This window comes from Artibeus jamaicensis, unplaced genomic scaffold, assembly GCF_021234435.1.
Source record: "Artibeus jamaicensis isolate MK-2021 breed Jamaican fruit bat unplaced genomic scaffold, CSHL_Jam_final scaffold_474, whole genome shotgun sequence".
NCBI lineage: Eukaryota > Metazoa > Chordata > Mammalia > Chiroptera > Phyllostomidae > Artibeus > Artibeus jamaicensis.
In genome coordinates this window covers 1,013,002-1,035,656 of record NW_026522046.1, presented here as the reverse complement: position 1 = coordinate 1,035,656, position 22,655 = coordinate 1,013,002, and the positions used below count along the sequence as shown (strand labels likewise).

Here is a 22,655-nt window from a genome sequence, read left to right as displayed (position 1 = left end):
GCCACTGTTCATTATTGCAAGTTCATGACCATTTTAAAAAATATGTTTTTTCTCCATTCTTTTCCTTTTGATTCTACCGGTCTCACCCAGCACCCTGAATTGCCTCCCTGCTTTGCCCTTGCACATTCACTTCCTTAGTGACTAAACCCTTAGGACAGTGAGGTTTTGGCCAGGATCAGATAGTTTTAGGAACGGTACTTTGGGTCTATGGACCACAGAGACAAGAGTTTCAATCAAACTAAAGATAACATCCAGACCCAGAAAACTGGCCAAACCAAATAAACGGATGCCATGGCTGACATCAGAACCAGATGCAATGATCAACTACCTGCTGCCCTAGCGCTGGGCCAATCAGTAGAGACCATACCCCTTAACCATGACACAAGCTCCCTTAGTTCCCTATATAACCCATGTCCTGAAAGTCTCTGGGAAGCCAGGTCTCTGAGCATTAGCTCACCTGTGACTCTGGGCATGGGCTACTTCTTCAACTAATACTTTCTTTGTGGAAAGTTTCTGTTTGTGTCTTATATTGGGCTTTGAAACATGCAGACAGACACCTTTAGTCCAGTAATGAATACAGAGATGACTGTGTCCAGATTGCACAAAGAATAAGTAGCCAAATTTAGAATGGACTGCAGGCCACCAACAACCAGTCAAGTGTACTATTCTGCCCCTTTGCTCTTTGATAGCACCAGTCTTCCTTATCTCTGTCAGGGTTTTTCTACATTCAGACTCACCCTCTGATTATTTATTTTTTACAAGTTACAATTGTATAGATACAACAAACCAGCATGATAAGTATAGATCATTCTTAAATTAGATGCAGAGGTCTCACTGCTGCTTTTCTTTTTGCTTCTGAGATTCAGAGGCAGCCAGATTTGCCCTGGGTCCAAGGTATGCTCAGTAGAAGTAACCTCTGACCTGAGGGGATGCATGAGGTCCCCCAAAAGAAGTTATCATTAACTGGCTAACCTACTCCAGGCAGGAAATTGTTCAAGAGGCCCCATGAATAGAGTGTGCATGGATGCTGTGCCTTGACAGAAGTGAAGATACTGACTACCATGTTGAATCAAACTGTTGCCAGCAGTGATGTGATTTTCTAGATGCTAGTTACACAGTTGTGTTTACTTTGTTAAAATTCTTCATGCCATACACATATGAGTAGTGTAATTTTGTGTATTCATATGATTACTTCCCTAAAATGATTGTATTTGAAATCATGACAAAAATACTAACAAAACATCACTGCCCTAGCCTGGAATTTAGAGCAGGACAGAGAGTAGAAAAAAAATTCTAGAGTCAAACTTGAAAGCCCAGCTTTATACCTTCTAAGCTCTGTGATGTTAGGCAAGCCGAATTGCCTTCCTGAGCCTAAGAATTTTCCATATCTCTTAAACAGGAAAAATAAATACTTACCTCATGGAGATGCTGTGGTGATAGCATAAACTAATATTTGTAAAAAGCACCAGGCTTAGAGAGCACCTGGCCCTCAGCAGGTGTCAGTAACTCATTCATTTGTTTGAACATTTTTTATTTCAAGGAATGTACTGGAATATAAAGGCTAATAGGTTACAGCCCTTGCTCTCTGATGTGTAATGTCAGTAGTATGTCCCCCCTTTTTCTTCTAAATATCTGATTAGAGTTTTTCGCCTTTTCTCCCACTACCTCCTGTCAGGTCCCTTCCCCTGCTCCCCTTCCCCACCTGCCAGTGCCGACACCTTCCTCTTGGCTGACAAGGAGCACCAGGCTCTTTCCTACCACATCAGGCTGCAGTTATTGTATTTATATGTTTTATAGTAGTTGGATGGATAAATGAATGAATGTTCTTCCCCAGTCCTGCCGGATCTCATTCCTTCCTTCTGTCACCATTTATCTTCATTCTGCCTCCCCTTCCAGTCCCTGTTGGTGACACCATTTCTGTTTCTTTCTTTGATACCCTCCAAACAGAAGCAATTTTCCTTCCTCAAAACTCCAAGAGTGCTGTATTTGGACTTTTTATGGACCTCAGTTTAGCATGAGAAAGTAAGGCCTTTAAAATCTGTACACCCTGGGTTTTGCTGTTGGGTTCGACATTAACTAGTTACGTGGCCTTCCTTAGCCAAGTAAGCCTTTAGGACTCTCTTTTCCCTACTTTTAAGTAGGAAAAACTATGGCTACTTTTTAAGGCTAATGTAAGGTTTACAAAGAACTCATGTTTGAAGGATATGACACATAAGAGTTGTTCATCGAAAAGGAATGTTTCATTTTTTTTATTTTAGAATTTAGGTAGACACTCTTTTCTTCAATAAGGAAAAAGCCATGTCTCCCCTATCTTGGCATATTTCATGGTGCCCAAATAAAACAAATGTCCAACACCTCTTTAAATAAATTAATTAATGAAAGATAAAACAATTTTTCAATGTTGGTGGCAGAGAAAGAATCTTATGCAAAGTCTCTGAATCCCAAAAGACTATTTGAAACTCCTTTCCTGGAGGTGGGTAATATAACAAGTGCCTGCCTGCCCAGTGATCCTTTGGCCTTCCTTCCTTTTGTCTCCTAGAAAAAGAAGGCTGAGTGGCACCGCCCTCTCATATTGCTGTATGAACAAGCAAATATTTGCATGATTTTTAACTGGCACTGACTTGTTATTCACCAGATGGTGACCAATTTAGACTGAGTCTGCACTGATTTATGGCAGTGGTTTGGCTTATGGAATAATACAGGTGTTGGTATCTATATGAAGGGCATGCCTTCGACTTAGATTAGATTTGGATGCTGGAAGCTGATAAATGTGTTATTAACCGCTCGAAAGGCCAAGTTAGAACCATAAAAGGTAGGCTTCCCCTTTTTGCATGCCAAGTTCTTGTCTCTACATTTCCTGTCCTAGTGAAGTGTCAACATTGCATAATGACCATCCTCCAAGACTTTATTAAAATCCTGACCTTTGCTTCAGAGCTTCTGTTTGGAAGGAGAAAGGCAAGGAAAGAAAATTAGGTCTTCTGTAATAGTCTCCAGAAGCTTTAGGCCATAGGCCAAGAAAGCTCAAGTTGTCTTTTGGAAAACACATCTTTGCCCGCTACCCCATCACTCACCCAAATAGGCTTGCTATTGTGGCAGTGCTGGAAGAGCAGTCCCATAAAGACCAGCATTCCAAGGCAAGAGAGGCCAGATTTAAAGGAGCAGCACCTGTGAGAATGGGGTGCCGATTCTCTCAGTACAGATGTCCTGTAGGAGAATTTACTGACCTCTGAGAACTGCAGAACTCTCAGCACATAGCAAGTTCACCCAAAGCCTTGCTCTAAGAGACTTGACAAAACTTTAGCATAGCTTCTAGTAGCATAAGACTGCTTGTGATGACCCCAAACCTCCATTAAAATGCTTCCCTCAGAAAGCTCAAGGCTGCCAGGAAAATATGCTATTTGCTCTAGCCAACATTTGATGGTAGGCCTCTGACCCCCTTTCTTAGAGCATTTACTAAAAAGTGCTTACAATTGTGACTATGCAGCTCTCACAACTCAGAAGCGTATTTCTCGAGGAAGAGAGTCACTCTTTTGAGATGTAATCATCAGGAAAGAGAGGGCCTCTGTCTCCCAGACTCTGTGGGTGGATAGCTCCTGACTTCAGCAACAGCCAACCAGCAGACAGAGCTGGCCTAATCATATTTACATTGGCCATTCCTTTGCAATTTTTAAAAAATTTTCATGACTCTACTGAACCCCTACCACTCCCCCTCCCTCACTATCCATTTAAAATGCCCAAATCTCTACTTCACAAAATGGAATAGAGCTCAGCTCTTTCACCTACTGTCAGTAGTTACTGAATAAAATCTGTTTTCACAGCTTCAGCTAATGCCCAACTGTGTTTATCTTTGACACCTCTATGTGGGAGACACCCTCATTTGCGGGGCTCACCTCTAACCCCATGCAAACAGAGTTCTGGATGGGATCCAGGAGTTCCCCATTTGCCTCTCTTCTTCCAAGGCTACGTGTAGCACAGCCTGCTAAGAATATGAATGAAGAAAGCCTCCTGCTACATAGCTAAAATTTCTCTTTTAATTATTTAAATTTCAATAATTAGATGTATGTGTTTGGGCACATGAGCATGTACCTCTGACAAGACATACTGAGCTCTTAAGAATTTCCACTTTCACATGACTTTGTTCACTTTGCTTGTTTTCCTACATCTAACCAGACAAAATGAGGGGGGGAAGGGCTTTTTATCAAGGACAGAGGCAATAAGGAGGAAGGGAAAAATGACTGGGGCACATGGGGCACCCAGGGGAACATGTCCATAGTCATCTAGAGAGCTCTAGAGCAGATGAACTCCCCTTAGCTTGTCCCCTCACTTGGGTGAGCATGGAAAAAAGATTGGCTGAGAAGTATAAAAGATGGGAACTTAAATGGATATGGAAGATCACTGAATTACTTTTTTCCTTTTTTCACTTTTTTTTTTCTTGGCTCAGTCCTGCTCTTTACCTTCATTTCAAAAACCTAAAGTAAAATGCCTCTGTACTGTACTCTCTTTACCCTGCTCCAGGCCAAGAAAAGCTACTTATTATTTGACTTCTCTTCCAATTATTTTGGCCTTGCAAAAATGTAAATCAAAGGAAGAGGGCAAGAATTAGTTAGTATCTTTGGGTACTGGTTTAACTATGAGAGTTTTGGGCTGAATTCATAATTCAACAAGTATTGAATGAATACTATGTGCAGAGTACCATTTATTTGCTATGGAAACATTATATTACTTTTATGTAGCTTACATTCTAGTGAAAGAGATAATAAATAAATTAATTAATTCAAGTATAGCATAAATAAGATAGAAAATCTAACAAGCTGTCAGATCAGACTTCATTGAGAAGGTGGCAGTCTCTATCCCAAGTGTTTTACTTATATTTATTATTTTACAGATGCTGAAACTGAGGCACAAAGTAGTTAAATTATTTGCATATATCACACGATTATATTATAGTATTTGGACTTGAACCTAGACAGTCTGGTTACAAGTTCCTTGCCTTTAACAACTAGTCTCTATTTACTATAATTTTCCATTTATTATAATTACTCTGAAGTGTGAGGAAAGACTCTGGAGCAAGAATTTAAGCAGGGAGGCCATTGAAGGGAGAAAGAACAGTGACTGAACTATGGTGGGTACGGTAGAGGAGAGAAATAGTGGTCTTATTTGGGATTTGTTTTGAATGTGCAGGACACAGAAGATTTGCTCATGGGTTGTGTATGAGCAAGAGAGTAGTTCATCATGAATACCACTTTTTGGCCTGAACAACTGGAAAAAAGATGGTGTTTCTTAAAAAGCTTGGAAAACTTGAGGGAAGAGGTAAATTGGTGAGGGGTAGAAATAAAGAGTTTGTTTTGAAAATGTAAACTTTGAAATGCATATGAAACCTCTAAAAAGAGATATAGAAGAGTCAGTAATCTGGGGGGTTTGGACTGTAGCTTTAAATTTGTGGTCATTATCATGTGGATGTTTGAGAAAGCTCTGTGTCTTGATGAAATTCCCTAGGGAGGGAATATAAACATGCCAAGGATTGAGCTCTAGGATATTGTAACCCTCGGAGATCATGAAAAGGATTCAACAAAATAGGAGCCAGAGAATAAATTGATGGCAAACAGGGAGTCAAAGAAGGAAGTTTGAAGAAGAAATTGATCAACTGTGGCTAATGCTGCTAATAGGTCAAGATGAAGACTGAGAATTCACCATTAAAATTTGGCAAAGTGGAGGTCATTAGATGCCTTGATTATGGGTGGAGTATCAGGGACAAAAGCCTGGTTGGACTAGGTTCAAGGGACTAGCAAAATTCTGAGGCTCCCTTATAGCTATGACAAAATGATTAAAGATAACCTGAAAAGAGAAATGGAGGATAGTAGTAAAAAGAAGAAGAGAGTAATAATGCACTTCCCAATACTTCAAGCTATTTCAAAATAGTTTACTGAACATCTTCTATGCATCCAACTCTGTTAGTTGAATTTTAAAACATTTGTCTTATTTGTTACAATAACATTTTGATACTAAGCAAACTTATAAAGAAAAAAATGTCTGTACTACCTTAATCCTAACACATCAGCATTTTACACATTCATTCCAATCACTGTCCTTATGTTTCCATCATTTTTTACAGTTTTATTAATGGTATTATAAGCCTTTTCCTTTGTAGACATATTTTAACAACTTATCAATTATGACAGCAAATACTTTATTATTATAGACAGTATTGGTTATTTAATCATTTTTATTCCCAAACATTTATGTTGTCTTCAAATTATAATATACCACTATGATTATTGGTCTCTCTCTATGCCTGTCATCCTCACCAAGCTATGATTAGCCCTTCAAAGTCCAGGACTATACCTGGTTCAGTTCTGAATCACCAGCATGTGTCTGACAAAGAGTGACTTCTAGGAAGCACATGAGATGGTACAGTGACATGGTGCAGGCCGAGATGACCTAGAGCCTCAGTTCTCATTTTGCATTCTCCAGTGATAGACTCGTGGCCGTGGGCAAGATACAACTTCTCCATACCTTATCTACAAATTGAAGCTAATAACAGTACGGTATTAACAGTACGGTATAAATTATTGAGAGAATCAAATGAATGAATATATGCAAAGTGACCACTATATTGTAAGCACACATATATACAGTGCTTGATAAGCATTTTATATAACAAAAAAATTGATGCCCTGAATACATTTAATGAATGAATTATAAATCAAAAAACTTTCATTTTTGCTTTACACAGGTAACTTAAAATTCTTTGGAATATACGACCCCCCGCCAAAATGTAATTACCTTCTGGAGAGCGGGCCCCTTGTAGTACAGGCCTCCCCTACTAGGTCAGTGTTCTAGGAACCCATCTGCGTCAGCCTACCAGCTGGCATTGCTGTGAGAAGCTACACTCAGCTTCAGTGAATTTCTTTGTTGAAGGCCTTTTTAAGGCATTTGCCCATTTCATGATGGGTGATTTACAAGCGCACCTGCCCACGCTGTGCTGAGTGTTTAGCAGTTTTTGACCCAAGACGGCATGACCCCTGTGACCCACCCTTCCTAGTCACCAGATCTGGCCCCAAAAGACTTTTTGGTTTGTTTCCCCGATGAAAAAATTTCTCAAACAAAAAGGTTTTGCCAATGTGGGAGAAGTGAAACAAAAAATGACAGAAGTACTAAGAGTCATCAAAATCGATGAGTTCAAAAGCTGTTTTGAGCAGTGGAAAAATGTCTCGACAGATACATTGTATTAAATAGAGGGTACTTTGAAGGTGACTGAAGTTTAAACATGTAAGAATAAATACACAATTTTTAATGCATAAATTCTGTTTTTTGGTTTACCCCCTCATATATATTTGGATTCAGTGACAACATTGTGAACATGTACTCTGTGCCAGGTATCCGGAGACAAATCATAATTTCTTCAAATTAATTTTCACAAGTGATGTCAATAAATGAAATAAAATGAACATTTCTACTGCCTTGGTTATAGTGTTACTTACTCTGGGGAGTAAGCTTCTTGAGGCCAGGCCTAGCATCGGACTTTCCCACACCTGCCCATCCTCAGAAGGTGCACAGAGTCCGCCACCTGCTAGTTCCCCAGACGTTTTTCTTCTTTTGTGTCTTTTTGGTCTTCTTCTTCTTCTTCTTCTTCTTCTTCTTCTTCTTCTTCTTCTTCTTCTTCTTCTTCTTCTTCTTCTTATCTTTCTCTGGATTTCATTTTTTAAATAAATACATTAGTAATGTTCAATTAGGTAATGCTAAGAGCAGAATAAAAATCAAGGAGATGGTGGTGGGGAAGGCATATGCAAAGAGACAAGTGAGCTTGGTCGATGGCCTTTGTTAGGGATTTCGGAAATGGGCACAGGTGTGAAAGGCCTTGCCAATCATGAAGCGACTGTGATGGACTACTAACAGGAAACAAGAAAGGTTTTTGAATAATGGGGTTGATTTAATAAAAGCCTTTATAATGCTTCTCAGGATGGTTGTACAGACTACCATTTAGAATGGGAGAAGGCGCTGGAGGGCTCTCGTAGAAACCTGGAGAAATGCGAATGAATGAAAAGGAAATGATTCTTTTGAGATCAATCCCTTCCACAATGATTATTTTGTTCATTCATCACTCAGCATATGAACCCAGTACCCGCTTCATGCCAGGCACTGGGCTAGGCACTGGGCTAGGCACTGAGAATGTACAACAGCAGATTCAGTCCTGCTGCCACGACCAGTTGTTTGTTCCTACACTGTCGCCTGCAGCAGAGCTAGAGCTCCGGACCACCGAGGTCAGTCGGTTACTTCCTGTAGCGCTCTGTGCTTGGCACATGGTGGGCACACAAATTCTGTAGCCTAAATTGATGTACAGCCTTGGTGCAGCATAACTAAATGCACAGAGCCTAGAAGAAAAGGCCGGGTGGCATCTATCTTGCGCTGTGAGACCACAGTCTTTCAGTGAGCGCATGTGTGCGTGTAAGTGTAGAGTCGGGGGCATATCTTTCCAGAGCCCCTGGCAGAGTACCAAGCTGCAGGAGCAACCCTCTCTTTCCCTTGCGCCTTCTAGCCAGCCCTGGAGGTGGCAGGGTGCCAAATGGAACACGGCCGAGCTCAGCCTCGCTTCCGCCCGCAGACCCGCCCCACGCGGCTCCTCCTTGCCACTGGCGGGGCCGCCCACGGTGACGCCCCGCGGCCTCAGCTCCGGGAAGCCCAGAGCTCGGGTGGCTGGCGAACTCAGGCGGCGGGTGGAGCCAGAGCCGCTCGGCCGCGGCCAATCGCGCCACGACGGGGGAGGAGCCCCAAAGGGGGAAAAAAGAAAGTGCAGCGGAAAGTAAGAGGCTCATTGGGCGACGACTGTCCGGATCGGGGTCCCCAGGGCTCCGCTTTGACCAGACGCAGGGAAAGAAGCAGCGCTGAGCGAGTCGACATCCATCCTCGCCTCTTTCGCTGCACCCACTCTGTCTCCCAAGAAAGGTGAGTCTCGCGCTGTCGATGAGGTCGTGGAAGAATCACGGAGCCATAAAATCTCAGAGTGGAAGGATTCTTGCAAAACGACTCCTTCAGCCCCACTCCTCACCCTCCACCGCAGAAAGCAAACTGAGGCACAGAGTAAGGCAGTGTCTGGGGTAGATCACAAAGCTAGTTATTGCTGGGGCCAGGACTCTAAACCGATTGTCCAGAGCCCCATCTTCGCTTTGCAGGGATTTAAGTCACGCAGTTGTGGGACGGCTGCGGGTTGCTGCACCCTACTTGCAGCCCTTTAAGGGGTCTTTCCTGGTATACTCCCACCTTGGTTTCCCCAGAGCGCTGCCGTAAGCAGTGAGGATAGAGGAGGGCAGTGTGTCCCCGTCTGTCTAGTCGCTCCCAGCCCGGAGCTGTGACAGCCTGCACTCCCTCCTCCCCTGACCTGCTTTCTCAGAACGATGCTCCTTACGAGGGTGTCTGTCAGACTCGTGGTGGAGTGGGTGGAGAGGTGACGGACGCCTGGGCGTCTCTGACTCCCTGTGGTCCTCGTTTCTCTCTGCAGCCCTGGGAGGAAGCGGAGCCAGTGGTCCTGTGGGGGATAGGATGCCCCTCGTTTAAGAACAGCTGGCTTTACGGAGCCATAGCCCCTCTCACTTTTGAGTACTGAGAGGGAGTGAGGAAGCTGAGTTAAAGAGAAGAAAATCAAAACATAAAGGCAAACTTCTGCCGTTTAAGAGCCAGCCCAGCCTTGGTTGTGGAATTGTGAACCACAGCGCCTCTCAGCGCGTTTTGCTGCTCTGCTCCGCAGATCCTCTGGTTAGTTGCCCCGGAGGAGGAGGGTTACCTGGCTTTGACTGTAGCTCTGCGGTGCACTAGCTGTGTTAACTTGGGCAAGTGATCCAATCTTTCTGATATTCAGGTTGTGTGTGCGCGCGTGTTTTTTGTTTCTGGGTCCCCCCCCCCCAGGCGCACGATGAAGATTATAATGGTCACAATGGGTCCTTTGGGTAGTGAGGAGGATTAAATGGGATCATTCAAATAACATGTTTGTAGCTCAGTGCCTGGCCTGGCACCTGGTAGTCAGGTTGAGATTGGTGGTAACTGTTATAAATATTGTTATATAATGACGCAGGACACAATGGGTTTTCAGCAAGGTGATTTCATACTACCTTAGACAAAATAATATCTGGAATGTTATGGTGCTTTCTTCTTTGGAGTTTGAACAGCTCTTTGGTAGTGAGTGTTTTTCGAATGCTCTGTACATGTGACTTGGATCGCGAATGCTTGACTTAGAATATAAATTAATGTTTCTCAGTGATGCCGATCTGTACTAGTTTTTAGACCAAGCCTCAGGTCAGCGAAGCTGCAATCTGAGGCATTCTTTGTTAGCAAAGAAGGTCTTGAATTTGATGAGAGATAAGAAGACAAGAGAAGTTGGAAGTTCCATTCATGTTACACACTGTTGTTGTAAGCCTCTTATTCCTGTTGTCTTAAGTCAGACAAGCAACTTCATGTTTTTGTTAGCATAGGAAAACAACAACAAAATTCTCATGCATTTATTTTGGATTATTTAGTGGTGCTGCTAAATTCACTCCCTTCTGGACACAAACCTGCCTTATTTAAATACACCCAAATATGCCTACACTTGTCTTCTTTTATTATTGCAAATGAACTAGTGTCACTCCTATATCCCTACATGCCCGTGAGAATGGAGTTTATTCTGATTTGACTTCATACGATGCTTTTCTTCGCTCTCTTGACTATGCCATAAGTGCCCGAATCAAGCATCCAGAATTTATGCATGTGGCATTGATGAGTGCACAGGACAGGGTGTGATACATGTTGCGGGAAGGCAAGGGCTCGGTGGTCCCCCTGATGGGTACCTCCCGCACCTAGCATTTGCAGAGAATGGGATCACTGCTTCTGTCAGCCTGTTCCGTGTGCATGCATTGTGATGAGCTGGCCAGGATACATCTGAACGTGTGCCTGAGAGACCAGGGGCTTGTGGGGAAAAGGAAAATGTTCAAAGTAAGGTCACAACAAGGGGACAGAAGGGAGATCAAACACTAGTGCTTTTTGGTTCAGGTTCTTTAAAGCAAAGACACCCAGTTATACCTTTCTTCCTTATCCAGATAATATGTTACCAAAATTGTACATACATCTAACATTTTCAAAGTGTGTTCCCTATATATTACCTTCCTTGTTACTTGCAATAGCCCTGGGAATTGGAAGGACATGGTAGGCACGTTAATAGTGGAAGGAGCCCATGTTTTGTGGCCATGTCAAGTTTCAGTTGTAGTTCCTGTGTAGCTAGGAAACACTGAGCAGTTTATTTCACTATTGGGTATTTGCTCTATCCAGGTCTAAAATGGAGGGAAAAAGGTGGCCCCCAGAGATTTGTGAGAGGATTAAATTAAGTGGAACAGTGTAAAGTATATGTCGTGAGTAGGTGCGCGTTAAATGATGTCCCTTCTTAGCTGATCTCAATTTGTTGAGTAGGAAACTGAGATTCAAAGAAATGAGAGGTTATCAAGGGTCATGTGATAATGAAGCTTCCGCCCTGGAAACACAGTTCAAACATGTTGATTTCTAGTTAAAGGTTTTTCTTGTCACACCCTCTCACCTCTCCGGTGAGATCCTTAGCAATTTACTTCAATCGTTAGGTTGACCTTCTTTGGCTGGTGATTGCAGGGTGTTCTTTCTGTCCCAAAGAGGACATTTTCTTGCTGAGGGAACAACCCTTAGACATGATCTGTTGAATTTAGCAGGGCCAACTCTCAGGAGAGGAAGTTTCAAAGCCATTATCTCTAAGGCAACCTTCCTACTTCCCTGTGTTTGATGCAATGCACCTTCAATTCCTGGAGGTAGGGTACTATGAAGACATAAAGTTCGGAATTATGTCATGTTTTTCTTCCTGTTTTGAGTTGCTTTGCCCCCATATTCCATCCTCGTGCTAATTCACAGAGTGGTAAGAAGATTGAGGAACAAACGTCACGAGTGACGGCAGCATTCCTAGCTTTTTCACTTCTTTCACCTATTCTGTGGGTGAAGGTTGGAATATGGAGAGCAATATTCAGAGGCAGCATTTGCAGGTAAGACCAGCGCTTGCTGGTGGGGCTGATCATTGGTCTGGAGTTTCGGTCCTCCCTGTGGAAATGGATGGCTGTGGGCTTCTGTGGGAAAATGAATAGATCTGTTTTCCATTCTGGCAATGGGGCAATTTGTCCCTTGAGATTCCCTACAGGCCATCAGGTTTCTCTGCTTTGCAGCAAGCAGACAAGCTTGCAAATGCAATTCCATGAGAAATGTTTTATTCCTTTTTGGCATTTGGGAGCATGTTTGCTTTTGCTTTAAAGGTAGGCAGTTAGCATCAACTTACTGGGCACAGTTATAAAAGCAGAATGTGGCTGGAGGAAGTCAGAGGAAGCAGAAAAAATTTTAAAAGTTATATCCAAGATAACACATACTTCCATGTGCTGTTTAACTTTCTGAGGTTTTTGCTGGTGACACAGATGTAGGATCTGGTGAGTCACTGTCGCCTTGCCCGTGAAATATTAAAGAGAGCCACCTACTGTGCTCTTTGCCCATTTTGGAAGTTGTTCTGTGGGAGAAATAAAAAACCCTGAAGAACAGGAAGGTTACAGAACATTTGGTGTCTGGTATTTTAGCTATTGTTGCTAAGTTATTTTTTTCTTTTTTTGAAAATGAGAATGCATGGTTTACACTGATGGGGTCGTTAGAAGACCATCTTCTCGCTGACTTTATTCTGACTAGCTTTGGCAGCTGTGACAGTGTGGACTTTTAGAGTCTGATAGGTACCCGAGGCAAGTTATTATAGAATTGGGATGAACCTCAGTTTCCTAGCTAGGAAACAGGAGCACTGATGCCTACTTAGAAGCTTCAGTGCCCACGTCAACACCTTATTCATGAGAAGCATTTAATAAACACAAATTCTTTCTTCTGCCATCAACTCCTTTAACTTATTTGTCAATTAAATTGTGAAAATCAAAGTTCAATAGCTACCCTTTACTGAACTGTGTCATGGTTTATACTGAGTGTTTTATATATATATATAATCTCATTCATTCTTTGCAATAATCCTCTGTACAAGTACTACTTCATTTTAGAGCTCAGAAAGACCTAAACTTATACAGCGTCTGACCTAGAACTGAAGACCTGGGTGAGGACTGATGACCTCCTCCCAACCCCCTCCCAATCCTGCCTAAAATGTGAGGGAGCTGGATTAGATAATCTCTAAGGATCTTCTGCTATGATTTTTTTAAACATCATTTTTAAAAGATTTCTCTCATGTCCGAGATTCTATTACCATATCTTTTTATAAAAGTCAAGGCTAAAAGAGGAAAGAAGAGTAAAATGAAAATGTCCTTATTGTTTTACCCCAAGAGATCTATTTTCCTGTCAAAAGATGTAGGCAAGGGAAATCAGCATTCATTGGTGCATGCTCTTCTGCCATTTCGTCTAAGCGTAAAGATGACTCTCATATATATATATGAGAGTCGTGTGTGTGTGTGTGTGTGTGTATATATATATATATATATATATATATATATATAGCCTGCCTTTTACACATGAAAAAACTGAGGCTCAGACAGATGTATAGACCTGCCCAAGGTTACCCAATTGGTCAGAGTCAGAACGAGTGTGCTCCTGAGCACAAAGCCTTTGGTTTACTATACCGCACTTACTAAACATAACACCGTACAATGTGAGGACTTGCCCAGCGAGATTCAGAAATGTCCCTTCCTGCGTCCTCATGTCACACTCCTCAGCTGCTCTCTCCTTTGCCCCTGTTTCATTCCCAAATGTGCTGCTGAAATTCTTTCTTGGTTTTCCCCAGTCCACGGAACCTTACAACATTTTCTATCTCTACTGTGATTTTTTTTCACCAAGGGCTGGTAATACGTCTCTTGTGTTCTTCTTTAACTCTCTGATGCTCACCTCAGCCACTGAGGGCATGATTTATCTTTCCCTGTACCTACACATAACAGGCACTGGGTGGAATGAATGATGGATTTCTACTATGCCAGGTGGGCCCAGCCTTGGCTTTCCAGTTTTCTCATGTTGTTAATTATCTCAAAGCCTGTCTCTATGGACTAATAGTGTAACTTCAATTTCCTTTAATTTTGTGGTCACAAAATCAGAAAAATTATAAGGAGTCACAAACAGGGTTGGGCATCACTGCCCACTGGTGGGAAAAAGACATTTCTTTTCTAATTATAAAGAGAGTTTTGCAGTAAGCACAGTGACGGATGACACTGAAATGCATGCTTGCATGTATTGACAGAAAGACCAGTGTCAAGTGTCATAAATGAATTACCTGGAAGAAAGTAGGAAGTTTCCAGGGAAGTGGGAAACTGCAATGAGGTTCAACACCAAGATTTCCAAAAGCAGTGAGGAATTCACATCACTCCAGCTCTTATTTGATATAATTGGACTTGAGGACAGGAGACCGTTTGCGTCTAGTGTATGTCCAGGAGATGCCTGTGCTTTCTACCTGTTTGCACATAAGTTCTTATGATTCCCCTGGCTTCCTTCTTTCTCAATCAATGCTAAAGGCAGCAGCAAGGAGGACCAGTCATTTTGTAAATTTTGATACCTGAAAATGTTCTTTTCATAGATAGCACAGTTTCTTAAGCCAGTTATGGTCAGATGTTATGGTGACTTACAGTTATGACTGTGTGACATCGCAGGATTTGGTACAAGATCAAACCTCCCTGGTTTGACTTTGGACAAGTTACTTGGCCAACTCTGCTTTATTTTCACCATCTGTGAAAAAGGGATAATAGAACCATTTTATTATGCTTTTGGTAGGTGTCAGTCATATGCCGTAACATTTGTTAAGAGCCTAGTGTACCAGGATTTTAACCTTTTTTTATGATTAGCAATTGCAGTGATATTCAGCTGCATTCCCAGATCGATACTGGATTAGAAAGTACAAGACCTAGGCCTGGCTGCTGTAGCTTAGCGAATTGAGTGCAGGCTGCAAACCAAAGGGTCACTGGTTTGATTCCCAGTCAGGGCACATGCCTGGCCCAGTAGGGGGCATGCGAGAGGCAACCACACATCGATGTTTCTCTCCTTCTCTTTATCCTTCCCTTCCCCTTTTTCTAAAAATAAATAAAATATAAAAGAAAAAGAAAGTATAAGACCTAGATTTAAATAATTATAGTTTTTGTTTTTGTGTATTTAAAACTTAAGGCCCTCAAAATGTTAGTTATTATATACACACATGCACTCAATATGAATATATAGAGAGGGGTCTGGCACAAATAATGCCCCCTTTTTATTACAAAATCATAAGCATGTAATTCTCTAACATAACAATATCACACTCAAGCACAACATTTTAGGTAAAATGTTCAAATTAAAGCTAGAAATTATTACACCCCTGTCATTACCCTGCTACCCACACTCAAGCAGACCTTACTTCTGCCAGAACCTGTATATATATTTTGTGTCTATGTGTGTGTGTGTGTGTGTGTGTGTGTGTGTGTGTGTGTGTGTAATGACTCTTAGGTAATCAAGACAAATGTTGCTAGCATTTTGTATCCTTGTCTGAAAGGCTAAAAATTTGCTGTGGCCACACAGCCAGTAAATAGTGGAGTTGGGACTTGGATACTAGCTTTCTAACTTCAAGGTCATGGGGTTTTCCCCTCTTCAACCATTCAGTCCATCTGCCCTGGTAGTGGGTTAGTTGCTTTCCTTCTCCAAAAGTCTTTTTTCTCACCTCTAAAGTGAAGAATTTGGACGAGGTGCTCTCTCAGGTACAGTGTCCTATGCGTCTATGCCTGTGTAGAGTAATGACTCAGGAAAAGCCTGAAAAGCTAAGAGGAGAACCAGACTTTTCTTTCTATAGAGACATCTGTATGTTGTGGCATGTGGAGCGTCATAAGACCCAGAGGGCGGATAGCCTCCTTGGCCTCAGTGACAGTCACACCTGAGCACTTCACTAAGGGTCAGCTCCATAAAGACACCTTTTATATCCTTAAGGATTTGGTTCTGCCACATTTCCATGACCTGCCAACTGTGTGGCCCCTTAGGCTCCAGATTTGAAGGGTGGGAGAGAAAAATAGATGGCTGAGTGAGGCATATTGACATTTATTGTTTGGGAAGTGAAAAGAGAGGCTTTTTACATAAAGCAAATTCTGTATCACCATTAATCACCACCCTCTAAAGAAATAAAGAGATAACATATTTGGCTTTCATTTTGATTTTAGCATTATGAGTGCATATTTTCTGTTTTCTTCTTTTGAGCTAATTTAGTGTCTGTAGAAAAAGCTTGGCTCTTTGAAATGAACATGGGAATTCTTTTAACTTACAGAAATGATGGACACTTGAGAGTGGTAATACACATTACATAACAGTTTTCTGGAAAATCAGATTTCAGTGTTTCAATTTGAGAGAAAGATAATGATGGGGCTGGTGAGGATAGAGTAGATGGAGGAAAGTTGGCTGGCTTTGAAGTCAGAGTTGAGTGTGAATCCTAGATAGGGCTCGCTCAGCCTGTCCATACTTAGTTTCCTCATCTGTGAAAAGGTAATAAGCATGCTTTAAGCCAAGGGTGTCAAACTCATTTTCACCGCATCAGCCTCATGGTTGCCTTCAAAGGGCCGAACATAATTTTAGGACTGTATAAATGTAAACAGTTAAGTGAGAGCTTGGCACTGCTGCCGGGTAGAAACAAGATGCCGGGCCAGATGAAACGGAGTGGAGGGCAGGATTTGGCCCTTGGGCCTTGTGTTTGCCACCTATGACTTAAGCTAGGTCCTAGATAGATAGGCATCTATATCTATAGCTATAGTTATCTATATATCTATATCTATTGAAGATCTATCTCTTACAAAGGTTAAGGTGAGGTAAACTATATTAAGTCCCAGCACTTAATAACTGGCAGCTAAAATGCACACAGTAAACCTTCATTCCTTGCTCTTCGCTCAGCATTGCTGTTTGCCCCAAAGCCTCGTGCACTTGATGCAGCTCGGGTGAAGAGGGGGGTACATCCAGTCAGGGTCTGAACCTGTCTAAAGAAATCTTTCCCAGTTGGGCAAACTATGTAGATGACAAGGGGTAGGGAATCGATGTGATATTTATCTTAAAACATCAGGGAAGCTTTCTTGTGGGTGCAGGTACTAATCCAGTGGTATGGACCATCTGCATCTAAATTGTCTGGATAGTTTGTTAAAGAAGCAGGTATCCAGTGTCTCTGCACCGTAGTAAACCCTGGATTCGAATTTTATAAACTGAGAGGTAGTGTATTGCAGGGCATCTAGAATGTTGTTATATAGGTGCAGATTCTGGCTCTGTCTATATAATCCTGGGCAAGTTGTTTAATTTCTCTGTGTAAAATGAGATGAACAGGATGTATTAGTCATCAGGTTGTTGTGAGAACTAAGTAAGTGAATACACATGAAGTGCCCAGACAAGTGACTGGCACAAGCGGCCACATGTTATTTCACTCCATGCATAAACCAGTCTTTAACATGCCTTCCAAGGTTTCCTATGATGCATTATTTTCTCCGTGTCTCTGTCTCCCCGATAACTACATCTCTGACACCTTCCTCTGGATGTCTTTGCCCAATGTCTTCAGTGCAGGTATTTTGATTGCTTTGTATAAAACTGCCCACATCCTTCCCATCTCCACCCCGCCATTCTTGACCTCACTTCCTCTGCTCCACTTTTTGTTTTTCAGTAGCAGTTGTCACCTTATTAGCATTCATATACTAATTAATTACTTAGTTTAGCTTGCTGATTGTTTATTTTTTTAATTCACTTTGCTAGAATGTAAGATCCACAGGGGCAGGGACCTTCGTTTTACTCACTACCTTATACCAGGTGCCTAGAATATAGAGCCTAGTAAATAGCAGTTGCCAAAATAATGAGTAAATGATGAATAAATAAATTTACAGATGTTAGTATTATATGTTCCCAAAACATAGAACAAAAAAGATGGAACTGGATGAAAAAACAAATTATATATTTACACACACACATACACATACGCACATATATTTGAAATAAAAATATTATATATTACATATATATACACAGATATGTACTTACAAATACAGATATATGAGGGATGACCCAAAAAAACCCAGAATCTATTTATAAAAAATGTATATTTATTTTTAATGTTTAAATTTTAGTCATCTTCAAAGTACTCTCCAGTTGATGCAATACACCTATCAAGACTTTTTTTCCACTGCTCAAAACAGCTTTTGAACTCCTCAGTTTTGACGCCTTTGAGTGCTTCTGCCATTTTTTGTTGCCGCCTCTTCCGCATTGACAAAATACTTTTTTTCATCCAAGTTAACAAAAAAAAAGTCGCTTGGTGAGATTGTGTAAATGGCAGGGGTGGGGTGCATAGGGTCATGCTGTTTTGGGTCAAAACTGCTGAACACTCAGCACAGCATGGGCAGGTACGCTTGTAAATTACTCATCATGAAATGGGCAAATGGGTTGAAAGTTTTCAAAAAAAATCACTGAAGTCTAACACAGTCTCTCCCAACACCGCCAGCTGCTGCTGCAGGGATACAGATGGGTTCCTAGAGCACTCGCCTACTGTTCACCTGCCCTCCAGAATATAACTCCTTTTGGGGGGGTCCTACATGCATATATATGCATATCTATGTAAAAATTTTGAATATATATTTAGAATGTTGAAATTAAAAATTATATGTGTGTGTTTATATTTAGAAATTGTTCAGAATTGCCTTGGGAAATTATTGAAGTGATTTCTTGCTGTTAGCATTGCTATAAGGATAGTTTGGAAGAAAGAACAAAAAAATATGTAAAGCACAGCATAGGGAATATAGTTAATTAATAACTATGTATGGTATTAGATGGGTTCTAGATTTATTGGGGTGATTACTTTGCAAAGTATATAAATATGTTATCACTATACTGTATACCTGAAACTAATGTAATACAGCACATCACCTGTAACTAAAAAATGAATTTACAAAATTATTAAAATTTTAAAAAGTATGAGTAAACAGACAATAGATAAGCAAACAGAAGAATTAACAACTGATTTATGGGTAAGAAATAAAGGGCTGAGGCTGGAACAACAAGAACAACAGCGTTGAGAGGGACTTGTAGGAGGCACAGTTTTGAATAGGGTGCCAGAGGCAGCACCTCTGGGGAGGTGACATTTCAACTAAGGAAGAAGGCTGAGAAGGAACCAGGATGGCTCTGAGGCCATGGCTGAAGTGGCTGGAGCCAGGTGGGAGGGAGAGAAGGGCTGGGAATGAGGTCCTGAGGTAAAGCAGTTGCCAGAGCAGACTGGCCTTGCAGGCCATGGTAAGGAGTTTGGAATTTAGGCAAAAAGCAGCAGAAATTGACTGAAAAGATCGAAACAGGATGTGACTAGGTTTGATATATCTGGAGCCTTGAACAAGGAGTAAAGACAAATAGAGGAATTTATGTATAAGATGAGGTGATAAACTATTCTAGTCTCATTCGGGTTCCTAAGAATAGTCGAGGAAGAAATTCAGTTTCATTGTTTCATTCATAGTCTTCCTTTCCCATCAGAATTTCTCACAAAGTACTAAAATGGATAAAACCAGATTATTTTGCCTTTTATGAAATAAAATCGTTCTTATTTCCAAAGGCACTAAGTAATAGATGGAAATGTTTATACTCATTGCAGTTCTTTTCATTTCAGGTGAAAATTTTATAGCACCTGTGTAGGTGTCCCCCAAACATTGGACCTAGAGCTGTTTTCTTGTAAGATTTTTAGGCACCGTTTTTAAAATCTGCTGTAGTGAAGAGTGAGCATGTGAAAGGCAGATTTATTTTTACATAAGTACCATTTCTTCTCTCTGGGTCCACAAGTCTAATTGGACCCTAACTCTTCATAAAGTCAGCTCCATCATGGAGTCTTTACTGATGTAGCACATGCAGTCACACACACGCCTCTTAGTATGAGCTAACTAACGATAGCTTGGTAACATGAACCAGGCATCCTTCAAGTGCTTTACAAATATTAGGTTATTGGAACCCCAGAATAATTTTATGAGGCAGGTACTATTATAATCGACATTTTTTAGAAGAGAAAACTGAGGCTCAAGGCCATAAAGTTAGTCAATGGTAGAGTCAGTATTTGAAATTTGGTGATTAAAAAATTACTGACTTTAGAGAGATAGAGGAAGTGGGGGGAGAGAGAGAGAAGGGGAATATTGACTTGTTCCACTTATTTATGCGTTCATTGGTTGCTTCTTCTTTATTTTTTTTACAAATGAACTTTTCAAAAAGATTTTATTTATCTATCTTTAGAGGGAAAGGAAAGGTGAAAGGGAGAGAAACATCAATGTATGGTTGCCTCTCATGCATCCCTGGCTGGGAACTGGCCTGTACCCCAGGCATGTGCCCTGACTGGGAATCAGACACGCTACCCTTTAGTTCACAGGCCAGTGCTCAATCCACTGAGCTACAGCAGCCAGGGCCATTGGTTGCTTCTTATATGTGCCCTCACCAGGGATCAAATCCACAACCTTGGCATATGGAGACAATGCTCTAACCACATAAGCTACCAGCTAGGGCTCTTGAACTTTGGCAATTTAAACCATTATACCATTATGCCTTTTGATGGTAAGAACTGACCCCAAATATTTTACTCATGTTCATTTGTTCCATTTTATGGTGCCTCATTTGGAGGAATAGTCCCATATGTGTACTGAATCAGTGAATGAATGTATGGCCTATTCTTTCAAATTATGTCATTTCATGAGCAGATAGTGGTAAAAATGTGAATCTTACACTGAGGCAACCTGGGTAGGGTAATGCCACTTGTTATCTCTGAGGTATGGGAAAATTATTTAACACCTCTAAACCTGTGTCATTGGCATAAGGATGGAACTGCTGTTAGAATTAAATATGCATGTAAAGTGCTTAACACAGTGCTGCAACGTAATCAGTGCTCAGTCTGTTGAGCTGACTTTTTATTGTTTTTTTAAATAAAATAACTTCCCCAATATGCTTACACTTACATGCTCAGGCAGTTTTTCAGTTGTGCTTGTTCTGTAAAAGATCTAATCATATAATCAGAGACATTAATATTGTTCCAAGATCCATTCCTGCACCTTGCCCTCAGCAGGACATTCCTGTAGGTCGAAGGGCTGGTCCTGTAAAACCGACCACCTGTGAGCAAAGGGGCTGGAGGGAGGCCCTGTCTCTCTCTCCCAAACATCTGACGCCCCTACAGGCCGCACTTCCAGCACTCTCCATCCTTCTTCACTGCGAGCTTGGTTTGCTGGAAAGTTATTTTGCATTCCAGGGATAGCCATAGAGCATTCTGGGTGACAAGGGAAAAACAGCAAAAGACTCAAATTTTTCTCTGGATAACACTTAATGAGGTTAATTCACAGTGCTAACTGGAAATTTAGAGCCTCTCGCTATTCACAAATACCAGTAATGATCCAGTGCCTCATGTGTGCCAGGGGCTGTGCGGAGGGCTTTATTTCCATGATCTCAGCTAATCCTTATCATGAATCCAATTTACAACTCTATGTGAATTTTAAAATTTAGTTGTAAACTAAAAATGAAAGAGTACCACATGCATATGAAGGGGCTGTGATGATAAAATTGAATGTTTCTTCATGATGTTTTCCCACATTTTTTTTCAAAGCAAGTTGTGCAGGGTTGCAACACCTTTGGACTCTGCTGAGAACTTCCCTGCAGTGAAGAGATATTTGGCAGAGGAATAAGATAGAGGTTGTGTAGAGAAGGCAAGAAGCTTCATGCTAGTCAACAGTTTATTTTTACTTAGAAGAAGCTAGTAACAAGGAACTGAGTCCAATTTATGGGCTGCATGTGTTTGCTTCTTTGTAAGAAACTAATACTGTTCTGGTTTCCAATGCCTCCCCCCTTTTCTTTGTGGGGTATTTAAAAGGTTTTATTTTTGTCCTCCCATGTCTCCCAAGTTTGATGATCTCCTCTGAGGAAAAGTCTACACAAAACGCGCACGCAGACACACGCATGAGAACAGTGCCTGAGTTATACAGCTGACACCCAATATGTTTGTTCAATGAAGGCATGACACAATTTTTTAAAATCTCTTTTTTTCCTGAGAAAGGGAGCTGCTGTGAGATATTTTAAATGGTAAAATTTCAATATGTAAAATTCTTTAAAATTTTTTGTTATAAAGTAATTTAAGGAGGAAATTATTCTAAAATGTGTGGCATTACTTAATCTTGGTGATTCGGAACAGATTACTGGAGTGGATTGTAACTTCTTTAGAGTTTATTGAGGTGAGGTCACTTACCCTTATACTAAATGAGCCCAGCCCAATGGGCTTTTAAATTTGTGTAATCTGATTTTCATAAATTTCCTCTCCTCTTTCTTTCACTGTCTGCTATTCTTCTTGCTTTCTGCATGTCATGTTCTAGCAGTGTTCTCTCCATCCCCCATTCAATTAGCTGTTTCTACTTTACTATTGACTAGGGAGCTGGCAAATGAGGTTTGTTAGAACTATGTGTATGATAAAAATAAACAGTGTTGAATTTGGACCAGACAGGCTCTTCTCTAAGGGAAGGGAATGGAAAGGTGAAATGAAATAGAAATAGTCTTCTCTAAGTGAGGCCACCCCACACGTACATACACAGTTGCCCTGGGTCTCAGTTACCTGTGTTGTTCAAAAGGGAGAAGTGGCATGGGGAATTCACTTACTCTTTGGAACAATAAGCATTTCTGAAAATCAC

The 22,655-nt window shown here is 41.2% G+C and overlaps 1 protein-coding gene across 4 annotated transcripts in view; it reads left to right on the top strand.

The window, feature by feature from the left end:
- Nucleotides 1-8,716: 8,716 nt before the first annotated feature.
- The window catches only part of IL1RAP (interleukin 1 receptor accessory protein), a 141,547-nt gene continuing 127,608 nt past the window's right edge, over nucleotides 8,717-22,655 (top strand). For 2 of the 4 annotated variants that reach the window (XM_037131759.2, XM_037131760.2), the window contains exon 1: nucleotides 8,717-8,943. The gene's annotated coding sequence lies outside the window, so the exon portion shown is untranslated. The remainder of the gene's footprint in view (nucleotides 8,944-22,655) is intronic. The other 2 variants (XM_037131758.2, XM_037131761.2) reach the window with 2 other exon arrangements.